Source organism: Sorex araneus, chromosome 1 (assembly GCF_027595985.1).
Source record: "Sorex araneus isolate mSorAra2 chromosome 1, mSorAra2.pri, whole genome shotgun sequence".
NCBI classification, from domain to species: Eukaryota; Metazoa; Chordata; class Mammalia; order Eulipotyphla; family Soricidae; genus Sorex; species Sorex araneus.
In genome coordinates this window covers 94552028-94578480 of record NC_073302.1, presented here as the reverse complement: position 1 = coordinate 94578480, position 26453 = coordinate 94552028, and the positions used below count along the sequence as shown (strand labels likewise).

Below are 26453 nucleotides of genomic sequence, written 5' to 3'. Positions count from 1 at the left end.
GCTTAGTTCACAGTCTAGAGACATGGCTGTAAGCAGTTTCTGGAACCAAAAGTAGTCTAGTTGGCCTCCGGATCCTGGTTGATCATCAGCAAAGCGGCCGCACAAAAGTGTGGCCACCTGGGTTGAATCTCGCTGGAGCGCGTGTCGGTATCGGCCCTGGCCCGAGACTGCCCAAGCATCCTGCTGTTCCAAGTACATAAATTTTTTTCTTTTTTTCTTTTTTCCTCCTTACCGTGTCACCACGTTTGTACCTGCTTAAGAGACCTCATAATATGGCGGACGCCACGCTGCTTCTCCCTGAAAAGGAAAAAAACTGAGAAAGAAGGATACTTCCTCTCCTCGGCCTTGGCGTAGGGCTATGGCTTAGTTCACAGTCTAGAGACATGGCTGCTACTTTGATTACCTTCAATATTTCAACAAAAAACTTACTATTATTGTTTGGAGTTACCCCCAAAGTCAGACCTGCTAAAAAGGAACCGTTTCACATTGCTGATAATTAAGAGATATTAGGTCGCGTGGCCATGATAGCGGCCACGTGGTTTTGGATTTCTGTATAAAGTCCAGGGAAAATTCTGCCAGGGATTGCATCACTGCAAGATTTTACTTCCCTTTTGTGCTGCTCATAAGATGGAAAAGCCTGGAGAGAGAAACCCTTCCCCCCGGCGCCGCATGGGGCAGTGGCTCAGTTCACAATCTAGAGACATTATTTCAAGCTGCTGGTGTCCAAAGTAGTTTAGTTGGCCTCTGGGATCATGCTTGTGCAGCAGTGGAAAGCTTTTTAGCTTAGTAGGAAAAATTTATTTGAGTCACAGTTGGCTGTGATCAGGGCTTATGCCTAGCTTCATGATCAAGGATCATTCCTGACAGGGCTTGGGGATCATATGTGGTGCCAGAGAGCAAACCCAGGTCAGGAACATGCAAGGCAAGAGACCTCAACCCCTGGACTATCTTCTCTGGCTCCTGTGTGAAACTTCATTTTATTTTTAATGGTGTATATAATATTTAAATGTAATTTTTTCCTGATTTTTTTTTTTTTGCTTTTTGGGTCACACCCGGTGATGCACAGGGGTCATTCCTGGCTCTGCACTCAGAAATCACCCCTGGTGGTGCTCAGGGAACCATATGTTATGCTGGGAATCGAACCCAGGTTGACCGCGTGCAAGGCAAACGCCGTACTCGCAGTGCTATCACTGTAGCCCCCGATTTTTTCTTTATTGTACTTCTTGTAAATTTCTGTGACCCTTTAAAATTGGATAATTTTTCATTTGTTTTTATTTTCCCATTTGCTCTACTTATTTTTTAAAGTAAGTCTCTTGCCCGCACGCTTGGCTGTCTTCCCCGGGGCCCCTCAGAGGGGATGGGCTCCAGTTTCCCTTCCCGCCCCGAGCAGAGCTCCTGGCAGCCGAAGACCTCTGGAGCCTAGCCACGGCCATGCTCAAGGCCCCTCTCCACACGTTTGGATGAGCCTCACGCATGAATATACTGGCAGAGGAAGCCAGGTGTGTGGGATCTGGGGCTGAGACCTCCAAGCCTGCTGGAATCAGGACTGGGTCTCCTCCGCTCAGATTTCCCATTTCCCAGTACCAAGGTGGTCACACCCAGGGACTGCCCCTGGCCCTGTGGAATTCAATCCATGGCCAGCGTCCAGAGACTTAAAAGCAAGCTTCCAGAAGTGCGGATATCTTATAGCCTACTTCTCTCTCTGGGAGAACCTGGCAAACTACCGTGAGTTTCCTGCCTACATAGGAGAGCCTCGCAAACTCTCCAAGGTCTATTAATATGCCAAAATTGGTAAGGACGAGTAGAGAAAGGCTTCTAAAATCTCAGGGTTAGGACGAATGGAGACATTACTGTGACCACTCGAGAAATTCGACAATCAACAAGATGATGATGATTTAAAAAATTTTTTTTATTAGTGAATCACTGTGAGGTACAGTTACAGACTTACAAACTTTCGTGCTTGCGTTTCAGTCATACAATGGTCGAGTGCCCATCCCTCCCCCAGTGCCCATTCTCCACCACCAATGGTCCCAGCATACCTCCCCCCACCCCCACTCACAGAAGTGGGTGATCTGTGGCAGGGTATTCCCTTTTGCTCTCTCTCTCTCTCTCCTTTTAGGTGTTGTGGTTTGCAGTAAAGGTATTGGGTGGCCATCATGTTTGGTCTATAGCTTACTTTCAGCATGCATCTCCCATCCTGAGCGGGCTCTCCTAACACCCTTTACTTGGTGGTCCCTTCTATTTCTGAGCTATCTTTTCCCCTGGCATGCAAGGCCAGCTTCTAAGCTGTGGAATAATCCTCCTGGTACTTATCTCTGCTGTTCTTGGGTGTTAGATGTTACTTTATATTCTACAAATAAGTGCAATCTTTCTATTAAGTGTAATTTTTTTAAATAAAAATTTTATTTTATTGAATCACCATGTGGGGGATTACAATGCTTTTAGGTTTAAGTCTCAGTTATACAAACTGAAACAACCATCCCTTCACCAGTGCCCATATTCCACCACCAAAAAAACCCCCGAAAACCCCAATACACCTTCCATCCCGCCCCCCTCCCCTGAACCCATAACTGATAAATTTCACTTTACTTTCTCTTTACTTTGGTTACATTCAATATTTCAACAAAAACCTCACTATTATTGTTAGGAGTTCCCCACTAGAGCCAGACCTGTTGTGAAGAGATATGAGGCCGCGCAGTTTTGGATTTCTGTACTTTAGCAACTAAGTCAAGGGAGATTTCTTCCAGCTATTGGATCATTGCAAGTTTGTAACTCTGATCTGTGGTCGTCATAATATGGCGGTTGCCACACCCTTCACCCCCGGCAAGGAAGAGGCGAGAGAGAAATACCTTTCCCCTCCTGGGCAGGCATGGGGTCTCGGCTTAGTTCTCAGTCTGGAGACATTCTGCAAGGAGCTGCCCATACCAAAAGTAGTTTAGCTGGCCTCTGGAGTCATGCTCGTGCAGCTGTGGAGGGGCCGCACCCGTGCAGCCCCTGGGATCACATCTCGGTGGCAGGCGGGCTGGTGCTGCTCCTAAATATAATTTTTAATTATTATTTTAAAATTTTATTTTCCCTTGCACTTTAAATAAACACTGGTTTACAAAGTTGTTCATGATGATTTGTTATATTCAACATATCAACACCAATCTCACCATTATATCCAATTTTCCCAACCACCCTTTAAGCCTGCCCCTATGACAGGCCCTCAATAATCTAATTGCATGTTATAATTTGTTAGAAAAGTGATCAAAAATGTTTCCTCTGAAGAAAGTTAGTGAAGATTGTTGTATCTTATCATGGAGCCATTAAACCTTTGTATAAGAGATTACTAAAATGTTAACCATTATGTGTTGATATTTTACTAATTGAGTTTGGATTAACAAAATGCCTACTACATTAACCCACCTAATCTGGTATGCCACTCATGGTTGTCCTGTATACAACTTTAAAGGGACGAATTACTTTGCAGTCTCACCTGTAATGAGTGAAAGAAAAACAGTTCCACACCTTTGCTGGTGTTTGGTGTTGATAGTGTTAGAGTTTTTGCCATGTCTAGTTAAAAAAGGTGTCCAGGGGCCCGAAACAAAACAAAACATAGGCAAAAAAAAAAAAGTGGTGTCCTCTTGCTTTAAACTAAATTTCCCAAATAACATAAGGTTGAGCATTTTTTCATATTATTATTTGTCTTTTGCATATTTTCTTTGCTGAGATATTATTCTCTGTATCTGACATAACAAAATAAACACATACCAGTGATTTCAAGCATTATAAAGTTTAAAAAGTAAAAAGTTAAAATGTTCTTTTCCTTAATCTCACTATCTAAATGTAATCACTGTTAAGATTTCCCAGTCATTCTTTAGGACATTTTTAAAGCCCTTACAAGCCTGTATATTTACATATTTTTAAACAATCACACAGCTTTTAAGAGATTACTTTAAGAATTTTTATACAATAGCTAAGATATTGAATCAACCTAAGTGTTTAATGACAGGTGAATGGATTTTATAGATGTGATGCATATACACAATGGAATGCTATGCAGCTGCAAGAAATGATGAAATCATGCTATTTGTTGCAACCCATTTGGAATTGGGAGATCTCATGTTGAGTGAAGTAAGCCAAAAGAAGAAAGACAAACACAGGGTATCACTTATCTGTGGTATATAGAATACTGGATGGGGAAATGTACTCTGGTAAAAGGGGAATGCCTAGATCACCCTTGACCCCAGTGTTTAGAGAAGAGAAGGACAGAGAAAGAAAGAAATCAAGGGGGAAGAAAAGAATGGGAAGTGATGGGTGAACAGGCGTGAGGGCTTCAGCTATACTTGTGTTATGGGTGAGGGGATAACCATAGATCCAAAACACAGACTCAACAAAAATGAAAACATAAGATCTAAGCTGCCACCACTGGAACCACAATGTGTCTGTCAATTAGACATACAGGGACGTGGTAAGGATTGGTGTGGGGAGGGTACATGGGAACACTGGTGGAGGGAAGTTGACACCGATGGTGGGATGTGTTGAAATATTATATACCTAAAACCCAACTATCAATAGCTTTGTAAATAACAGTTGTTCAATGAAAAATATATATATTTGTTAAAGGGCCAGAAAGATTAGGCAAGTACTTGCCTTGAATTCAGCCAAACCAGGCTCAATCCCCACACCCCAAAGAGTACCAAGCCCCCGAGGACTGATTCACTAGCACAGAACCAGGATTAAGTCCTGAGAACTTCTGATCATGGCCCCAAAACTGAAAAAAAAAAAAGAAAAAAAAAAGAAAACCACTAAGAAACAAAACTAAAACCAATAATTTTGTTTTGTTTTCATTTTTGGACTATATCCAACGGTACTCAGAGTTTATTCCTAGCTTGGTGCTCAGGGATCATTCCTAGCATGGGTGGAAGGCCATATGGGATGCCAGAAATTGAACCCAGGTTGGCTTCATGCAAGACCAGCACCCTCTCTGCTGTCCAATTTCACAGGTCACCCCTCCTCAGTTTTTAAGGTTATATTACTCTAATGTAACTTGAACATCTCTTAATATTTAATAATGGGGGGGTATGGTGCCTCCAGCGGGTTAACCTGTACCCACGAGACTAATGCATCAGCAGCCTGATGGTGCCTTCAGGCTTACTCATACCCCAAAATTGCCGCTGTGCCTTTGGCCAGACCCCAACAACTTGGGACCAAGTTTCCTGGGAAATTAAATGGCCAGAAGTTAGGTATGTGGGAACCACGCCCAGGAACCACCTCCGGTTCAGCTATATGAGCTCATTTATTGGCTTTGCTTCAGAGACCCACAAATAAATCTTGAAAAAGATCAAAAGCCTCAGTTAATTTTGGACCAGTGCAAGGCTGAAAAGACCAGGGTAAATCAGAGGGGGGTGGGTCAGTCTGGTGCGCTCCAAGCAGAGTCCTTGGCAGCTGCTTCCACAATCTAAAATTGCTGCCGTGCCCCCAGCTGGACTCCACTATCTCAGGACAGACCTCACTGAGATATAACCAGCTGAAAGTTCATTTCGAGTATGTGGATTTTGTGACTGGTCTCTCCAGGCCCTCTCAAGGTTGAGAGGGCTACCTCCCCACCCCTATACTTCCAGAAGCCTCGGCAGTCACATCCACACCCCAAAGCTGCCACCCCGTTAAAAAGCTACTCCAGCCTTACCATCCTAATAACAATACTGAACACACAAACTCTTGGTGCCTGTATTGCAAACCATAATGCACAAACGGGAAAGGAAAGAGAGAGAGGAAGAAGAAATGTGCCTTCGACAGAGGCAGGCTGGGGTGTGGGGTTTGGGGGATGGTGGGAGGGAAGCAGGGTCATTGCTGGTAGGAAATGTACACCTGTGGAGGGATGGGTGCTGGATCATTGTATGACTGAACCGATCTCACAGATATTCAATTAAAATTTTAAAAAAGTAATGTGGAGTTCATGCCCACTTCAGTCAGCTGAATAAATAGCAGTACTCCTACAGTAAAAAAGAAAATAAAACAATGGCTACAGAATATACCATAAGAAATATCTTCTATAAAGTAGTTAGTTTCTGAAGATGGACATTTAAGTTGTTTCCATTTTTAAAAAATTAATTACCTTGTATAAAACATACTTAAAGTTTTGTACAAAAATGCTAATTTTCTGAAGGATAACAACTTAGAATGGAGTTGCAGAGTCTAAAATGATATAATTTATATGTGTGATAGATTGCCCTCAAAATGTGAAATTGTATGCAAAAAAAAGGTAGTTCCTCCAATTTATATTGTCCTCTGCAGTTTTAGAGAGTTCTCAATGTCTAGATAAGCCTTTGCAGTTCCATGTAGATAATCTTAGGGATCATGGAAAAAAGGGTAAGGAAAGAACTTATACACTTTTATCCCCTTCCCTCTTCAATGAGAGAAATTCAGCTATGATAAATCACTGGACAGAGTGTAATACAGCTGTTGAGGGGTCTTTTTTTTTCTTTTTGGTTCACACCCATCAATGCTCAGGGATTACTCCTGGCTCTGCACTCATTAATTACTCCTGGTGGACACACAGAAATCTCGGACCTGAGCAACTTGTGGCAGAGATGGCCTGGGACTTTGCAATAGGCCTTCTCCACTGGGCGGCTCCAGATGGGGACGGGTGCCATCCCACCACCTGCCCTATAAGAGCTCCAGTGGTCGCCATTTTCTAGAAGCCAGCAAGAAGTACCAGATAGGAGCCTTGGTGACGGTAAATCCCAAGTCTCGAGGGACAGGGGAGGAGTGCGCTGGCCTTCCCCTCGCCCGATGGGACACAGAGATGACACCACATCCACCCACCCTCTACTAAAGCTCCCATGTGGCCACGATACAGAGACACACACAGGAATCTCAAACACGAGCAACCTGTGGCAGAAATTTCTTCAGACCCTAATTATTAAAATCTTAGAATTCCTAAAGCGAAATTATATTATATCCATAACAAGCAATACAAAACACATTGTCTAGCAATTGTTTTTTCAGCAGATAGGGGCAGTAGGACTGGCCTCAAAATATCTAAGGTAACTAAAGTAGAGAAAAAATACCTTGCAAATTGTCTGCCACACAAGCAGGGGGAGGCATGGAATGGGGGGAGGGGTGATAAATACTGGGGATTTTGGTGGTGGAAAATGTGCACTGGTGAAGGGATGGGTGTTGGATGACCATATGATCAAAGTTCAAACATGAAATTTTTGTTACTGTATCTCACGGTGAATTAATAAAAAAATTAAACAATTAATTAAAAAAACAAAAAGAAATTACTCCTGGTGGTGCTGGGGGGAACCATATGGGATGCCAGGGATCAAACCCAGGTCTGCCATATGCATGGCAAACACCCGACCCGCTGTGCTATCGTTCTGGCCTTTGAGGGGTCTTAAACACCTAAAGATAATTAAAGAAAATTTTATTAGTAAATCACTGTGGGATACAGTTACAAACTTATGAACTTTCACATTTGTATTTGGTTTACATCCCTCCACCAGTGCCCATTCTCCTCCACCAATGTTCCTAGTATCCCTCCCACCACCCCCACCCCAACCCCCACTACCCCACCCTGCCTCTGTGGCAGGGCATCCCCTTTTGTTCTATCTCCTGTTGGATGTTGTAGTTTGCAATAGAGGTATTGAGTGGCCATCATGTTCAGTCTATAGTCCACTTTTGGTACGCGGCTTTCAGCCCGAGTGGGTCTTCCCGTTATTCTCTACTAGGTGTTCCCTTCTCTGTCTCTGCTGCCTTTCCCCCCAGCATGTGAGGCCAGTTTCCAATCTGTGGGGCAGACCTCCTGGTTCTAATCTCTACTACTCTTGGGTGTTAGTGTCTCATTCTGCTACTTTATATTTCACATATGAGTGTGATCTTTCTATGTCTGTTTCTTTCTTTCTGACTCATTTCACTCAACATGACACTCTCCATGTTAATCCACTTATAGGCAAATTTCATGACTTCATCTTTTCTAACATCTGTATAGTATCCCATTGTGTAGATGTACCAACGTTTCTTTAACCAGTCATCTGTTTTTGGGCACTCCGTTTTTTTCCAGATTTTGGCTATTGTAACTGGTGCTGCAGTGAACATAGAAATACAGATGTCATTTCTACTATACCCTTTTGCCTCTCCGGGGTATATGCCCAGGAGTGGTATTGCTGGGTCAAATGGGAGCTCAATTTCTAGTTTCATGAGAATCGTCCATATTGTTTTCCAAAAGGGCTGAACCAGTCAGCATTTCCACCAGCAGTGAAGGAGATTCCCTTTCTCCCCACATACACGCCAACAATGGCTGTTTTTGTTTTTTTGGATGTGGGCCACTCTCTGTGGTGTGAGATGATATCTCATTGTTGTTTTGATCTGCATCTCCCTGATGATTAGTGATGTCGAGCATTTTCTCATGTGCCTCTCAGCCATTCGGATTTATTCTTTGAGAAAGTTTCTGTTCATTTCATCACCTTATATTTTGATTGGGTTGGCAGTTTTCTTCTTCTGGAGTTCAACTAGTGTCTTGTATATCCTTGGTATCAACCCCTTATCAGATGGGTATTGGGTAAATATCCTTTCCCATTCTGTAGGCTGTCTTTGTACTTTGGACACTATTTTTAGGTGCAGAAGCTTCTTAGTTTAAGATAGTCCCATTTATTTATATCTGTTTTCACTTGCTTGGCCAGTGGTGTGTCAACTTTGAAGATACCGTTGGCTTCAATGTTGTGGAGGGTTTTGCCGACCTTGTCTTCAATGTACCTTATAGATTGTGGTCTGATGTTGAGGTCTTTAATCCATTTTGATCTGACTTTTGTACATAAATACCTAAAGCTCATTAAAATTAGGATTTACCCCTTTTGGTCAAAAAAACTAATTAATCCTCAATCATTTAATTATTCATTCACTGAAATTAACAGAAGCCCCAGTGACAGTGGATTGAAATCATGTGGATCATTTTTCTAACATAGCAAAACATCTAGAGAGGAGAGAGTCATTGCTATTTCCTTACGGGTACAAGGGGAGGATAAATGGTGCCAGCCCACGACTCTCCATATGAACCAGCACCATGGTAGCTCATGTGTCTAGTCAAGGCAGGAAGAAGAAGGGATAGGTCAGACATATTACTCTGCCTTTTTTGAAAAATGTTAAAGTTCCTAGAAGCCCTTTACTTTCCCCTGCAACATTGCTTATATCCCATAGTCTTTACAAGGGAACTTGAAAAGAGATATATATTTTTTGCATTTTGGGTCACATGGCAATGCACAGGGGTTACTATTCCTGGCTCTGCACTCAGAAATTACCCCTGGCAGTGCTCGGGGAACCATATGGGATGCTGGGAATCAAACCCGGGTCAGCCTCGGGCAAGGCAAACACTCTCCCATTGTGCTATCGCTCCAGCCCCAGATTTTTGTTCTTTTAGTCTTTACAGAGAGGCAGGAGAAAGAAAGATCAACCATTGGTCAGTATATGTTGGGTCAGCCAGCTGCTGACTCTGACCCCAAGTGCTCATGAGATGAAAGACTAAAGAGTAATGACACGCAATGGCAAAGATAGCTCTAGCCAGGAAGGCAGTAATAGGTGAAGCCCGGGAAATTAGCAGCTTTATTGCAAAAGTAGATGCAATAAAATGTCTTAAGTCCTCATATAAAAACGTGTAGGAGGGTTACTGGAGGCTCTGAGGCGAGTGGGGCACTTAATTCTAGTGTGGGGAAGGGACAGTTCAGCAGTCCTCAACGTGGCAGATGTCCTTTGAGTACCCAGAAAGTAAGTGCATCTGGGTAAGAGGAAGGGGTTTGGGGGCCAAAGCATGGTGTGTGTTCCAGGAATGCACATGCCTAAAGAAGAGGAGAGAAGTGAGAGAAAGCAGAGCAGAGGACAAGAGAGGGGCCCGGAGGTCTCTGCTGGTCCAACTCCCTGAGGGACTCTGCATTCCACAGCAAGACTCCAGAAATCCTCGGGATCTAGTGTCACTGAGATTACATCATCTGGGTGGGTTAGTAAAAATACAAGCTAGGAAGCATGTGAAAAAAGACTTAAACACAAACCACCTCCATTGAGTTGCTATTTAATTTGAATGAAGCCACTCCTTAATTTCCGATTGATCTGCAGACCGCTAGCCCCACTGAGCACTGCTAGCCCATACAGAAGGATTAACACTTGTCCATTCCTACATTCCTAACTGCAGTTTGCTGGGACTCTGTTACTTAATCTAAGAAATCATAATTATTTTTATTTAAAAAACTGTTTGCTGATAACATGATCTCTGAGCACCAACAATGACTAGAAATTTTGAGTTAGAAAGACCTGAGTTTAAATATTGGCTCTCCAGGAACTAGCTGAGTGTCTCCATGTGATAGGTTCTTGAACCTTGGTTTTCTCGCCTAATAAGGTAGGAAAGGTGCACCAGTCAGAGCTAGAGAATAGCTAGTGTTTAGTAAGTAACAGTGTTTTTATTTTATTATTATTTTTTATTAAAATTTTTTTTAATAATGATTCACCATGAGGTACAGTAAGAGACTTATAAAGTTTCGTACTTGCGTTTCAGTCATACAATGATCAAGTACCCATCCCTCCACCAGTGCCCAATCTCCACCACCAATGGTCCCAGCATCGCTCCCCCACCCCACCCCGAACCCTCCACCCCACCCCGCCTCTGTGGCAGGGTATTCCCTTTTGCTCTCTCTCTCTCCTTTTGGGTGTTGTGGTTTGCAGTAGAGGCATTGAGTGGCCATCATGTTCAGTCTACAGTCTACTTCAGCCCGCATCACCCATTCTGAGGGGTCTCTCCTAGCACCCTTTACTTGGTGGTCTCTTCTCTCTCTGAGCTGCCTTTTACCCAGATTGTGAGGCCGGCTTCTAAACTGCGGAGTGATCCTCCTAGTACTTATCTCTACTATTCTTGGGATAACTGTTTTTAAATGTTCTTTGGAATTAATTAAGGTTTTGGTGCTATACCTTGCAGTGCTCAGGCACGGCTCCTGGCTGCTCTCAGGGCATCATGCTATACCAGAGACTAGAACAACCTGGGCCTCCTGCATGCAAAACATATGCTCGGCCTATTGATGATCTCGCTGGCCCTTTGTTCTTTTTCAAGATTTCCACCTACTGTGTAAGAGAGCTGGAATGGGTTTAAAGTTACCATGAAGATCTAGAGGCTAAGAGATATTTGGTGGATTTTCAAAAACAGCAGCCAGTGAAGTGACTGGTAGATCTGGGCCCAGAGCTAGATGTTTAGAGTCCTAAACATCTAAAGTTCGTGCTACAGTTTGCTCTTTTTTCGCTAAAAATATGCTACATCTCTCCTCTGTGAGAAATAAAAGATTTGAACATTTGTGATGTTGTCAGGAGGATGAGTCATGAATACATAAGATAGCCACACAACCTCCTCAAATCTGAGCTCCAGGCATAAAGGCCCGAGTTACTTTGTGTTTTTTAATAATTATGAGGTGTTGATTTGGATATTTTAGCCCTTGATCTTGCTTTGGTGTGGCAGGACCTTGTGGGCAGAAGGAGCTTCTGCTGACTCCTAGCAGGCTCTGGGTGTTCTGGTGATGGGGCGGAGCCAAGGGGAAAGGGAAGGGCGAGGCTTTCCTTGTTACAAGAAACACTTCACAGCTTTCTGGGAAACTTGTAATAATGCAATGTTTAGGAAAAATGCTTCCTGATTTTAAAAAAATTGATGAAAAAAGATGATTTTTATTAAGAGAAAGTAGAAAGAAAAAAAGAAGAAATGCATAGGGCAAAGGAAGACAAAAGAAAATTTGGCACAGCAGGGTTGGTTTTGTGAAAGCTGCATTATTATTTAAATAGAAAGTGGGCAAATGAAATATTTTTAGACAGGTACTTCAGGAAGGTCAGCATGAAATGAATTATTTAAAGAAATATTCTGAGGCTAGAATTAGCATGTGTCATAGCGAGTGCTATTTTCCTATTTTGCCTCAGTAAGTACTGAATTACCATAGTTAACCCTGTGGTTAACCCCGTGTTAAGTACTAGGTTGTGAAATAAATGAGTAAGTACCTGGTTTCAAAGACTGAAAACAGAAGAGATGCACAAGGGAAGTGCATTTGTTTTGTGGGAGGAGGGCCATGGTGAGTGGGGGAAGAAGAAAGTATAATAGCCAGGATACCAGAATACAGAAGCAAGTCAAATATCCAGCCACAGATGAATTGATAAAGAAGATAGATATGGCATCTTTACCCAATGGAATATTATACAGCTGTAAAAAGGACGAAATCTTGCAGTTTGCTGCAACCTGGATGGACTTGGAAGGCATAATGTTAAATGAAATAAGACAAAGGAAAAAGACAAATACCAGATGATCTCACTCAGCTATGAAATATTGAGGACCACAACAAGGGAATATGTAATATTGAACAATGACAAATCCTTGGCCTTTGATAGAAGAACTGTTATTACCAAGAGATAGGAGGATTGGGGAGGGTTGGGAAAGGAAGTGGTGGGCTTGATGTGACATAATGACAGTGCTGGAGGGTCTTGGGCACATTTGTGATGGTGAAGCTGCAGTGACTTCGTGCATCACAACCAAAACTATGGGGCTGGAGAAATAGGAGAGTGTCTAGGGCACTTGCCTTGTGTGAACCTGGCCCTGGTAAGACCCTGGCCCTTTCTCTAGGCTCATTGGATACAGCCCTGCAGGACCCCAGGTCTTCTTCGGATGTTCCCCAGCACTGCTGGGTGTGGCCCGGCAGAGTCACTGGCACAATGGCTGAGGAGTGGCGATCAGAAGAGGCCATTCAGTTCTCCTGAGCCCTGCTTGGAACAACAAATACCCACAGATGTTACCACCACTGCAATCATGTTATCTAACCTTCTTCCCCTAAAAGGTGAAAAGCAAAAACCATAAAGGGATTGGCCCAAGTAATATTTATGACAACAATTATAAACTTATGAGCATTTAACATCTATTTATTTGTTAAACTAGTTATAACAATGCCAGTACTATTTTATTATTATGTAGGTACAAACACTGAAACTCAGGAATGAATGACCTACTCAAGATTATAGGTCAGTAGTGGATTGAAGCTTTCCTAAGAAGGATGCTTAAGAAGAAAATGAGAGGGGCCAGAGCAGTAGGGTAGGATGTTTGCCTTGCAGGTGCTGGGTTTGATCCCCAGTATTCCTTATGGTTCCCCCCAAACTTCCAGAATTAATTTCTGAGTACAAAACCAGAAATAACCCCTGAGCAACACTGGGTGTGACCCCCCCCCTCAAAAAAGGAAATGATTTTGTATTTTGTGCAAAAATGTTGGTTGGAAAATCATTAGGTTAGCATATAAAAGCAGATTGCAACAAAAGAATTACAGTAATTCAACACTATGTTAATGTTCAATTCTTTTGAGAATTAGAAAGAATTTAATTGTTCTTAATAGCCAAAGAAATGGAACAACCGAAATTTCAATAAACTGATAAATGAATAAACAGAATATTTAGCCACACAATGTGATGTTATTTGGTTACAAAGGGAAGAAGTGGTCTTACATGCTTTGGCATGGATGGGCCATGAAAACATCATGCTAAGTGAAAGAAGTGAGTTACAAAACCAGAAACTACATAATAACATTTCAATGCAGTATCTAGAATAGGCAAATTGCTAAAAACCAAAAGTAGATTTACAGTTGCTTAGGCAAGACTGGATGGTGGGGGTGGGGAAAACAGTGTACTGGGAGGTGACAACTGTAGTTTTTTTTTTTATAATAAAGGTCCTGAAACTTACAGTGGTGATAGTTATGTAAATTTGATTATACAAAATTCCATTAATTTTTACTTTAAATGGGTGAATTACGTGGTATGTGAATTACATTTCAATAAAATAACATTAAAAATCATTGAATTATACAGTTTCTGACACTTGTATTTTTAACACAGTATACTTTAATAAAGATTTTTTTTAAAGCAAAGCACAAAGTAGTTGCTGTTTTATCCATATATCTGTGTGCGTATACATATAGAGTAAAATAGCACAGGCTGGCAGAGACTGGGAACAGTAGAGTTCTTTCTTCTGTTCCTCCTCCTCCTCCTCCTTCTCCTCCTTCTCTTTCTTTTTCTAATAAATTACTGTGAGATACAGCTACAAAGTTGTTCATGTTTGGGTTTCAGTCGTACAATGTTCCAACACCCATCGCTTCACCAGTGCACATTTCCCACCACCAATGCCCCCAGTTACCCTTCTGCTAAAGGCCTGGTTTTATTTCTCCTCCTTTTATTTCTAATTATGTGATCTTGTGGAGATCATGGAAACCCTTTGAGTTTTAGTTCTTTTAATTGTTCAATAGCGGATATTAGCTCACGTGTCACATGATTATTTTGAGGCATACGAATTTAGTTGATTCGTTTGTTGTCCTTTTGGGTGCTTAAGCGTGGGGTTAAGAAAAGTTGGCAATAAAAAGTGATAACAACGTGAATGAATTTGAAAGACAAATTTTTTCAAAAGAATACTTAGTACAGGGGCTCACTAGCAAGAGTCACAAAGAAAGAGAACCCTAATAAACCGAATCAGAAATGAAAAGGAGGACATCACAACAGAAACCAAAAAAAAAAATGAAACATCATCAGAAACTAATTTGAGAGTTTGTATGCCATGAAACAAGAGGACCTAGAAGAAATGGATGAATTCCTGGATTCCTATACTCCACCTAGACTGAACCAAGAAGATTTGGAATAACTGAATAGACCTATCACTATCAAGGAAATTGAAACTCTAATCAAGTCTTCCCAAAAAAAAAAGCTCAGGTCCAGATGTATTCACTAGCGAGTTTTTCAAACATTTAAAGAGGACCTATTGCCAGTTATCCTCAAGCTTTTCCAGGAAATTGAAGAGACAGAAACTCTCCCAAACAGTTTCTATGAGGCACATATCTCCCTAATACCAAAAGCAAAGACACCACACACACACAAAAAAAAACCCTACAGGCCAACATCCCTAATGAGCATGGATGTGAAGATCCTCAACAAAATATTAGCAAATCGAATCCAACAATTCATCAAAAAGATCATACACCACGACCAAGTGAGATTCATTCCGGGGATGCAAGGATGATTTATCATTCGGAAATCAATCAACATAATCCATCATATCAACAATAGAAAAGATAAAAACCATATGATCATATCAATAGATGCAGAGAAAGCATTTGACAAGATCCAGCGCCTGTTTATGATGAAAACTCTCACCAAGATGGGTTTTGAAGGAACTTTCCTCAATATAGTCAAAGCCATCTACCACAAACCTATGGCAAGCATTATCCTCAATGGGGAAAAACTAAGAGTCTTCCCTCTAAGATCATGGAAAGGCAAGGATGTTCACTCTCATCACTTCTGTTCAATATAGTACTGGAAGTACTTGCAATAGCCATTAGGCAAGAAAAAAATATTAAGGGCATTCAGATAGGAAAGGAAGAAATCAACCTCTCACTATTCACAGATGATATGATACTTTATTTAGAGAACCCTAAAGTTTCTACCAAGAAACTCCTAGAAACTATAGACTTGTATAATAAAGTCGCAGGCTATAAAATCAATACCCAAAAGTCCATGGCTTTCCTATATGCAAATAATGAAAGAGAGGAAAGTGACATGAAAAAATCAATCCCGTTCACAATCATGCCTCAGAAAATCAAGTACCTCAGAATCAGCTTAAGAAGGTAATGGAACTGTACAAAGAAAACTACAAAATGCTACTTCACAAAATAAAAGAGGACACAAGGAAATGGAAACATATCCCCTGCTCATGGATTGGGAGAATTAACATTGTCAAAATGGCAATACTCCCCATAGCATTATACATATTCAATGCAATCCCTGTAAGGGTACCCATGACATTCTTCAAAGAAATGGATCAAACACTCCTGAAATTCATATGGAACGACAAACCCCCATGAATAGTTAAAGCAATTCTTGGGAAAAAGAAAATGGGAGACTGTAGGATAACATAGCCTCAGGTAGTTTAGGGTTATTGGGTTACTCCCGTTACAGTGCTCCTATTCCTCTTTGTTTATTTGTAGCTTCTTTCTTAGTGTTCTGTTGACTTGTAAATAATGTTTTTCTCTTCTCCTTGAGTCCTTTGCAAAGTTTATTCAGAGCAAGTCCTTTTTGTATGGACATAGGAAGATTTAACAAATGTTATGCTTTTGTAACCTGGGAGTCATTTGACTCTACATGATATTTTCCTCCAGGGCATCTGTTCTCTTGACCTAAGCCTCAGCTGCCCTTACTTCCTAGCATCCCCAAAGCAGGGTCCCGACGTGGGACAAGAAGGACCCAGGGCAAGCAATGAGTTGTGTGCTAACCTGGCATCGAGATGGGTCTGGCCAAAGTGCCTAATGCTTAACTATAAGTTAAGAGCTTGGTCATGGACAAATGCTGTCATGATCCAAACAGTGATAACTAGATTTGGACCCTGCTAGGGTGAGGAATGATTAATCTGGCCTGAGTGCTGTGGTCTGAGCCTGTGGCAAGATGTTCCCAGGAGAGCTGCCTTGCAAGCCTCAATGTATCCCTTGCTATGTCCATACAAAAATAACTAGCATTCATATGTGAAAAAGTTCTTGGACTAAGGAAAAGAAAAAAAACCTTAAGAGTCAGGAAGGGCTTTGGAATGCCCTGCCCTCAGGAAGGGTTTTCTTATGTTGATTTTGCTACCTGGCTGGGTGTAGCCTAGAAGGCAAGGTGGGAGAGAGAAGGGGGAGGAGACAGAGAAGCCAGGGAGAGGAGAGTTGATCTAGAGAGAGGATGGAGCTAGGAGTGCGGGAGATGAGAAAGATGGAAGATTGAATAAACGGTAACTAATCAGCAACTAGGTTGGTCCTCGTTGTTCCTTCACCTTTCCTTGACCACTGACCGTCCCGATCCAGTCCACACGCTGTAGTTCCAGAGCACGGAACGCAGGTGGTGAGAGAGAGCCACCCGGAGAGCCCGCGAGTGCATTCACCCCTCGGCGTTCCTTAGTTTTTTACAGGAGGCAACACCGTCCCCATCCTCAAACTCTACTACAAAGTGGTAATAATTAAAACAGCATGGTACTAGAACAAAGGCAGAGTCGCAGACCAACGGAACAGGGTGGAATATCCTTACACACACTCTCAAATACATGATCATCTAATCTTCGATAAGGGAGCAAGAAATGTGAAGTGAAGAAGGAAAGCATCTTTAACAAATGATGCTTGCAAAACTGGACAGCTACATGCAAACAAACAAACAAACAAACAAACAATACGGGTTCAAACCTCTATCTAACAGCATGCACAAAAGTCAGATCAAAATGGATTAAAGACCTCAACATCAGACCACAAACCATAAGGTACATTGAAAACAAGGTCGGCAAAACCCTTCATGACATTGAAGCTACAGGTATCTTCAAAGATGACACGCCACTGACCAAGCAAGTGGAAACAGAGATTAAACAAATGGGACTATCTTAAACTAAGAAGCTTCTGTACCTCAAAAGATGCCGTGACCAGAATACAAAAACAATCTACAGAATGGGAAAGGATATTCACCCAAAACCCATCTGATAAGGGGCTGATATCAAGGATATACAAGGTATTGGTTGAACTCTACAAGAAAAAAATATCCAACCCCATCAGAAAATGGGGCAATGAAATGAACAGAAACTTTCTCAAAGAATAAATCTGAATGGCCAAAAGGCACATGAAAAAATGCTCTTCATCACTAATCATCAGGGAGATGCAGATCAAAACAACCATGAGATATCATCTCACACCACAGAGACTGGGCCACATCCAAAAGAACAAAAGCAACTGTGTTGGCGAGGATGTGGGGAGAAGGGACTCTCCTTCACTGCTGGTGGGAATGCCGACTGGTTCAGCTCTTTTGGAAAACTGTATGGATATTTCTCAAAAAATTAGAAATTGAGCTCTCATTTGACCCAGCAATACCACTTCTGGGAATATATCCCAGAGATGTAAAACAACGTAGTAGAAATGACATCTGTATTTGTTCATTGCAGCACTGTTTACAATAGCCAGAATCTGGAAAAAACCTGAGTGCCCAAGAACAGATGACTGGTTAAAGAAACTTTGGTATATCTACACAATGGAATGCTATGCAGCTGTTAGAAAGTATGAACTCATGAAATTTGCATATAAGTGGACCAACATGGAGAGTATCATGTTAAGTGAAATGAGTCAGAAAGAGAGGGACAAATATAGATAGCACTCATTTGTGGAATATAAAGTAACAGAATGTGAGACTTACACCCAAGAGTAATAGAGATGTGTACCAGGTGGATTGCTCCAGTCATCCTCACATGCTGGGGGAAAAGGCAGCTCAGACAGAGAAGGGACCACCAAGTAAACGGTGCTTAGAGGGCCCGCTCGGAATGGGAGATGCAGGCTGAAAGTAGACTATAGACAGAACATGATGGCTACTCAATACCTATATTGCAAACCACAACACCCAAAAGGAGAGAGAGAGCAAAAGGGAATGTCCTGCCAAAGAGGCGGGGTGGGAGGGATACTGGGATCATTGGTGGAAGAGAATGGGCACTGGTGGAGGGATGAGTACTCAATCATTGTATGACTGAAACGCAAGCATGAAAGTTTGTAAGTCTGTAACTTCACCTCACGGTGATTCATTTAAAAATTAAAAAAAATTTAAAATAAGAATAGATAGTATAGGGGTTAAGACACTTGTTCTGCATGTAGAGGCCCTCAGTTTGATTTGCAAAACTGCAGTGGCCCCCAAACACTGCCAAAGAGACTCCTGAGCACAGAACCAACCGTAAGCCCTGAGCATAGAGACATGTATTCTTTCTTTTTTTTTGGGGGGGGGTTACTGAGCGAAGCTCAGGGGTTACTCCTGGCTTTGCACTCAGGAATTACTCCTGGTGGTGCTTGGGGGACCATATGGGATGCCGAGGATTGAACTCAGGTCAGCTGCCTGGAAGGCAAATACCCTACCCTCTGTGCTATTGCTCCGGTCCCATATATTCTAATTCTCAACCCCCATCCCCCAACCAAAATTAAAAAAAAAAAAGAAGTCTGGATCCCAAAAAGGGGTGGGCTATCGAGCTAGATAGAATAAAAGTTAAGATTTTAGCATGTGCCTCAGCACCACCGAGAGTGGTTCCCCCAGTTCCCAAGAAGTCTTAGTCTTGATTCTATGCTTGTGACCTAGGTAACAGCATCAACATAGCTTGAGCTTCAAAAAGAAAGAACTCTCTCTCTCTCTCTCTCTCTCTCTGCTTACATGCTTGGAAAAATGCTTTTATTACTAGTGATAATAAAATTTTAAATGTGGAAATTTTAAAAAGCTTTTCTGTTCTGAAAATGTGCATTATTCTAAAGGTAATTGGCGGCAACATAAGAAGCCAAGGTATGCTCGTGCCAAGTTACTATGACAACATGCTCTACACTCAGTCCTCCTATCCTGGGACTGGCCCCAGGAGGCAGGGACCCAGTGAAGACACCGAGCCCATTCTTTATGAAAGTATTTTCTCCACATGCAGATGGGGAGGTGGGCGTTCATGCTTCTCACCATAAATGCTTGGAGGGAGAAGCCCTCTGAATTTTTATAAAATAATTTCCTTTCCTCTCTTCAGAAACAGAATCAAGAGCCAATTCCTTCACAAATCCTGGCATCAACAAGCATTTGATAGTGGTTGTATAGTGAAGAAATGACCAGAATTTATCTGGACCAAGGTTGGACTAGAACACTCTCGTTTATGCTAAGAAGAGACAAATTGTGCCCCAGAAATTTCAAAGAGCTCTGAATACATACTCCACATAATTTGGTGTCTGTTCCAAGCCACATGGCATTTCCACATCTGGATCTGCCCCACTTATTAAACTCTTTAGCCTGAAGCAAGTTTTCCTCCAATATTATGATTTTATTTTAAAAGACCATAGTGTTACATCACCAGTGGCATTCAGTCTACTAGACATTTTTAAATGCCTTGCAGGAACATGTGAAATGCTTGGTTAATGAATATCCTGTCTCCACCCAGCAGAGTTGGAGCTTTATCTCCACAGTGAAGAGAACCCAACCAAGTCTGCATCTGGGTAAATCATTCCTTCCTCAGAGTGAGTCCAGACAAATATCCCTAGCTCCAGGAGGACTGTTTTTAAAATCATTCTTGTGGGATTGGAAAGCCTTCTTTGGTTCTAGGTGCCAACTTTGGAAAGGGGCACAGTGTGCAGAACAAGATTTGTTATCCCCGCCCTCTGCAACCCCCTGGCTACTCAGGAAGACATTGCCTCTTCATGCTTCCTTAGCCATGGTGTAAAATGCCTTAACTTAAGAGTGAGGGCCAGAGAGAGCTCGTTGTCACCAGACTGTGGGGAACTGCGTCAAGCCCACACAGCCATTATAACATCTACCAACCATGGGGCCAAGTTACTTGGCATACTTGGCAAAAATTCTTTCAGTTGATCTTACATGTACAGCAGCTCTAGAAGGCAATAGTTTTGACTCCCGTTTTACCAGTGAGGAAATCAAGGATTAGAGAATTCTTATAATTAATCAGTGGCTGAGCCACTATTAAACTGAGGTCTGAGAATACAGTGGTTCCAGCTAAAATAGCTTAAAGTAGGATGTAGGATAACATTGGGTTTGTCCTTTTAGCGTTGCTGCAGGGAACTTAGTATACCTTAGAGCAATGGCCTTTCTGTATGGACACAGGAAGACAGTTAACATTATGCTTTGTAACTTGGGAGCTGATTGACTCCAATAATATTTAATCCTGGGCATCTGCTTTCTCAACTCAGATGTCCTTAGTTCCTAGCACCCCAAAAGCAGGATCCTGACGAGGGATGGAATGGACCCAGGGCAAGCTGTGCGTTACCCTGACATCAAAATGGGCCAGGCCAAAGCGCCACAATACTCTAAAAAATTGAGAACATGGTCATAGACAAATGCTGTCATGATCCAAAAGTAATGACTAGACTAGGACCCTGATGGGGTTAGGAAGACTAACCTGGCCTGAGGACTGTGGTCTGGAATATAGAGTGAGATGTCCTCAGGAAGAACCAAACTTTAAGTTTGATATTATCTCTTACTGTGCTCATACAGAATAACATTGTTAGGAATACTAGAAGTAGATTTACTATAACTATTTAAATGGATTACTAGCTGAAGAAAGAAGAAAGTGACACACCCTGGATGGGATCCTGCCCTTGAGCAGATCTCCTAGTAATCTGGAGTAATCTCTTTAGATGAGATTTTGTTAATCTCCTGGAGGATTGGTTTTACCTCTCTTTGTTGATTTGTTAATGTTCAAACCACCTTTGTGTCACCACCCTATGTGATTGCTATATAAACTAAGACTGTAGGAGAAAGGGGAGAAGACACAGAAGTGGGAGAGAAGACACAGAAGCAGAGAGAGGGGACACAGAAGGAAGAGAGAAGACCCAGAAGGGGGAGAGAAGACACAGAAGCAAGAAGACACAGAAGCAGAGCACAGAGCGAAGGAGAATCACTGAAGCCAGAAGCAAGGGAAAGAAAGAGCACAAAGCGAGTGAGAAGTGAGAGCGAGTAGGGCTCCAGAGACTGAAGCAGAAGGGCTCCGGAGAGAGAGATCAGAAGAAGAGAGATAGGAAGAGACCATAAGAGAAACTACAGAGACAGAGACAGAGATACAGAGACAGACAGAAGAGAGCACAGCGGCACACACAGAAGCAGTGCACAAAGGAGGAGCCATCCCGATCTGGTCCATACACAGCAGTTTGAGAGCACCGAATGTGAGCAGTGAGAGATCGAGAGCGCCACCCTGAGAGCCCGAGAACACATACACACACACACACACACACACACACACACATCACATCCCCCCTTCTGTGCACGTTTGTATTTTTTACAGTAGGAGAGGCAGAAGTAAATGTGTGCCAATACATGATGCACCAGAAATTTGGGGAAAAACAAAGGAAAAAGTCTGGCCCTAAGAGTACCCTGATGGCGCTCACTAGGACTAAGTTAGACCTGAATGGTGGCAGCGCTGTGCTGTGGTAGATGGCTGCAGGAAGGGACACAGCAGGACGCAGAAGACAGATGCAGCTCGTTAGGGAGACGTACAGACCCCAGAGGTGGCTGTTCCCCCAGCGTTTGTTCCTTCTCCCTGCTTCCACCCCGCTAGAGCCACTTTCTGGACAAGTTTCTAAGCACCCACATGATCATCAGTCTTAATCCTTCTCTCTAAGCTCCCTTCCTACTTCATTGTACCTTAGTTATGTTTTCTTTTATCATGTTTCATAAAATAAAGCATTTTGGTGCTTTATTTCTTATTCTTACCCATCTGGATAGAGTCTTATGAGGTCAGCACCTTTGTCTCTGTCATCTTTGTAACCAGCACCTTGTTTGTTTTTTGGTAAGTCATGGTCAGTGTTATTAGTCAACCATCATCTTCTCCCTATCTTAATTTTCAGAATTTTAACTAAGGTCCTTATTTTGCCAGCACCTTGTCCTGGGCGGTCCATTTGAATATCTTATGAAGGCTGAATTGGCCATGGATTATTTTTTATCTCAGCATCTGTGTCCTTTCCTGTGTGTAGGTGAGCTACAATTGAAGGCAGAGTATAGATCTCAATGGAACTTGAACAAGAGACTGTCTCCTTCCTCACTCCCTGGTAGCAGGGATCAAGCATTGACCCAAGCTTGTCCCACATAGTGCTTCTGCCCCAACCCTTGAATCTGAAGTAATTTATTCAAGAAACAGGAGCTGTTTAGAATTATGCTGGTGACAACACCTGAGGTGACCAGGCCAATGTGGCTAGAAGGATCTTAACCCTGTGATGTGGTCTTTGTTTTCCTATCATGGTTTCCTCATGCTCATTTCAAGTCTTGATTTTACAGTCTTCCTATCAATTCTGTGAACTTTCCTAGCATTTCTAAAATAATCTCTTTTTTTCTTGTTAAAATCAGAGTTGACTCCTGTTCTTTGCAATTATGCCTCTTGAATGATAGAGCAGGTAGGCAGACACTAGGTAGTCCTGGATCCTCTGAAGCTCAAGGCCAACAAGTAAGCCCTTTCTGGGTCAAATCCAAGGAAGAAACACAGAATTTCCTTTCAGTCTTCTACATCTAAGCTGTCTCCATCCATCCATCATTACTTCTTGTCCTCACAACAGCTCCTCCTGTAGGCAGATGAGGTAAATAGAAGGAAAAGTGACTTCCAATAAATGGCTACCCTGAGACACTTCAAACTACTCCCAGATGAAAACCCACATTTCTTGATTCCCAGTCAAAGGCTTTTTAGCTCAAATAACTCTGAATGAATTACTGATGTTGCATTTTTAGACATTCATTCATAAATATTCATAATCTACGATGTGTCACTGATTGATGAGGACAATGGATTCAGCATTACTAAATCTTATACCTAAGATTATTTAAGTATATTATTATAAGATTGTAGGATTATTTTATTATGTTATTTAAGTATAAGAGAACTTTCTGAAAAGTGCTCTTGATATGTTAATCACACTTTCATTTGGAAAGCAGTACAATCTTAGTGCTAAAATCTAAGACAGGTTTCTTGGGGCCAAACTTACTACTTGCCCATAGGGCACTCTGCAAGTGTTCTGCCCATCATCTCTTCACCTGCTTACTGAGAACACTGATTCACCCTCCACAGTGGGTGCTTACTTTCTGGGCATGGAAGCTCTGGGAATACCAGAACTCATGTACCAGAGCCCATGTCCTCAGGAATGGTCCTCTGACAATGATAAAGAGTGGTGAAAAATGGACCAGCATTGTCACTCTTCATGGGAATAACTCAGAGGAATGCTCTTGCCTTCTAAATTCTCCAATAGGATGGAGCTCCAGTTACCCTTAGCAATGTGCTGGGATCATACATGACATTCACACTTCTTTCCACTCATTCACCTACTCCTTAGCAGCACATCCTGGGATTAACCCCCTAATAAGCATCTTATCCTTAAATCATTTTCTTGGTTTCTGCTTTGAAGGAAATCCAAGCTAACACCCTCTGACTGGGGACGTTTACTGTAAGAGCAACTTGTAAAACGAAGATAAGATATTCACTCCATAGAGTAAATTCTTGAAAGAGTGGGGCCTGATTTCTGGCACATAACTAGCACCTAGGAAGTGTTATCCACTGTTCCATGGGTACCACTTTTGACTTTTAGAGAATTTACCACTACCTTCTTTCACTTTTTTCTTCTTAACCAGAACTAAGCCTTCCTCTTCAGCTTCCTCTGGATCTAGCCCTCTTCATGATGTGAGGCCTTCTTCACTTTGGCCCCATTCTCCCAAGGCACGCCGCTGAAATGACAAGTGGTTTTTATAACTGTGATCCAGCACCCACTGCTCTTGTCCATGCTTATCTCCAAGTAAGCTACTGTCAATCAGGCTTCCATCCAGGCCTGTCCTCTTCTGAAAGCCTTCCACATACCCTGCTTTTCTTTTCTATCATGTCTACCAAACACACACACACACACACACACACACACACACACACACACACACACACACAGAGATGCCTGCCCCCTGGAGACATGCTAAAAACAAACAAACAAAAAACAAACCAAAAAAACACCTAAGTGCATGTGCCTCTCTCTCACTGCGTATCATCTAGAAACATAACCGTGTGCTTTTACACAGCCTCCACCAGAGTGCAAACATTGTCCCAGTAGGGGTGTGTGTGTGTGTGTGTGTGTGTGTGTGTGTGTGTGTGTGTGTGTGTGTGTGTGTGTGTGTGTTTTCCCATTGTATTTCTGGTGCCTAGACTAGTACCGTCTCAAACAAAAGATGAGGATATTTTTTTAAAAATAAATGAAAGAAAGCAAACCTTTGAAGTTAAGATGTTATCTCTATTATTTTCCAGCTGAGGAAGCAGAGGCCCAAGTTAAAGGATTCCACTCTTTGTATACAACAAAAAATAGCAGAGGGACTCAAAACTTATTATCTGATTTACAACTTGAGCATTTCTTACACAACCTCAGAGCTCTGAGGATTTTTGTGCTAGAAGTTTGCTTCATATCTGTTCTGCCCTTTTATCCTCTCCCTAGAAAATCAGCTCCACCTACCACACTGGCAAGGAAAAGTCTCCAGTGAAAATGACCCAGAGCTCAGCATGGCTCAGTGACAGATGTCTGACGGGAGGGAAGCCAGTTGACGTCTCCCCTTCGACTCAGAGAGCCTGATCTGAGTCTGTAGAATTGGACCTAGGATGTGGCCAGAATAAGGGCAACTGAGGTCGACGTTTGGGCGCTTCTCTTGGAATCATGCAATTCTAGTGAACAACCCTATTAACTAAAGTGCAATCAACTGAGATGAGACAAGAGTAATTCACCCAATCCTCTTTGAATATAAAAATTTTATATTTTAAAAATTAACTTCACATCAAATATTAGATTAAAACTACTTAAAATACAAATAAAAGATTTAATGGTATTAGGATTTAAATCTGGAAAATAGATTTTCCAGTAGCTAGGCAGTCACACTCACAAACTGATCTTCCCCCCCAACCCCTGTGAATTCCTATCAATGGCCAACATCCAGAGACTTAAAACCAAGCTCTTGGAAGTGCGACATCTTATAGCCTGGTTCTCCCTCTCAGGGAAACTGGCAAGCTACTGAGAGTTTCCTGCCCACACGGGAGAGCCTGGCAAGCTCCCCGTGGCATATTTATATGCCAAATACAGTAACAATGATGGGTCTCATTCCCCTGCCCCTGAAAGAGCCTCTAGTGCAGCACCGTTGGGAAGGATGAGTAAAGAAAGGCTGCTAAAATCTCAAGGCTAGGACGAATGGAGACGTTACTGGGCCCACTTGAGAAAATTAATGATCAATGGATGATAGTGATAGGATTTAAATCATTTAATGCTTTGTTCAAAATTTATCATTATTTCATCTGCTTAATCTTGGTTTTTCTCCATACTTCCGCTCATCCATGATCACAACATAGAACTCTATTTGAGCGTGTCAAAGGATGAGGCAGAGCTGCCTTTGACCCCTGAGGCCTGTGCTATCATTCCATCTGTTAGACAACCCTCTTAGCTCCCATTACTCCCACCTTGCTACGCTGGTCTCCACACACCTTCCTAAAGCCAGCACACTTCTCTTCAGGCTATCTTAGTTCTATTTGGATCACAAGTTAGATGACATAAGACAAAAAGAAATTTATTGTCTTACAGTTCTGGTGCCCAGAAATCAAGAAATCAAAATCAAGGACTTGGCAGGGGTATGATCCCTCTGAATCCAAAAGGAGAAGCTTGCCTTTCCTTCTTTTCTTTTTTTGGGGGGAGGGGTCACACCCGGCAATGCACAAGGGTTACTCCTGGCTCTGCACTCAGGAATTACTCCTGGTGCTGCTCAGGGGACCATATGGGATGCTGGGAATCAAACCCGGGTTAGCTGCATGCAAGACAAATGCCTTACCCGCCGTGCTATCGCTCCAGCTCCTCCTTCTTTTCTGATAATGAGCAGTGCACCTTGGCTTTCCTTGGTGTGATGCTGCCTTACTCAAGTCTGCT

At 42.3% G+C, this 26453-nt stretch overlaps 1 long non-coding RNA gene across 2 annotated transcripts; it reads right to left on the bottom strand.

Annotated features, from left to right (window-relative positions):
• Nucleotides 1–26453, bottom strand: LOC129399774 (uncharacterized). Of its 2 annotated transcripts, XR_008627293.1 has the most exons (4): nt 26359–26453; nt 10288–10364; nt 2850–3034; nt 1–297 (listed from the first exon to the last, which is right to left on the bottom strand). It is a non-coding gene; the product is annotated as an uncharacterized LOC129399774 (long non-coding RNA). The 2 variants fall into 2 exon arrangements; XR_008627292.1 differs by lacking the exon at nt 1–297 and having other exon boundaries at nt 2585–3034.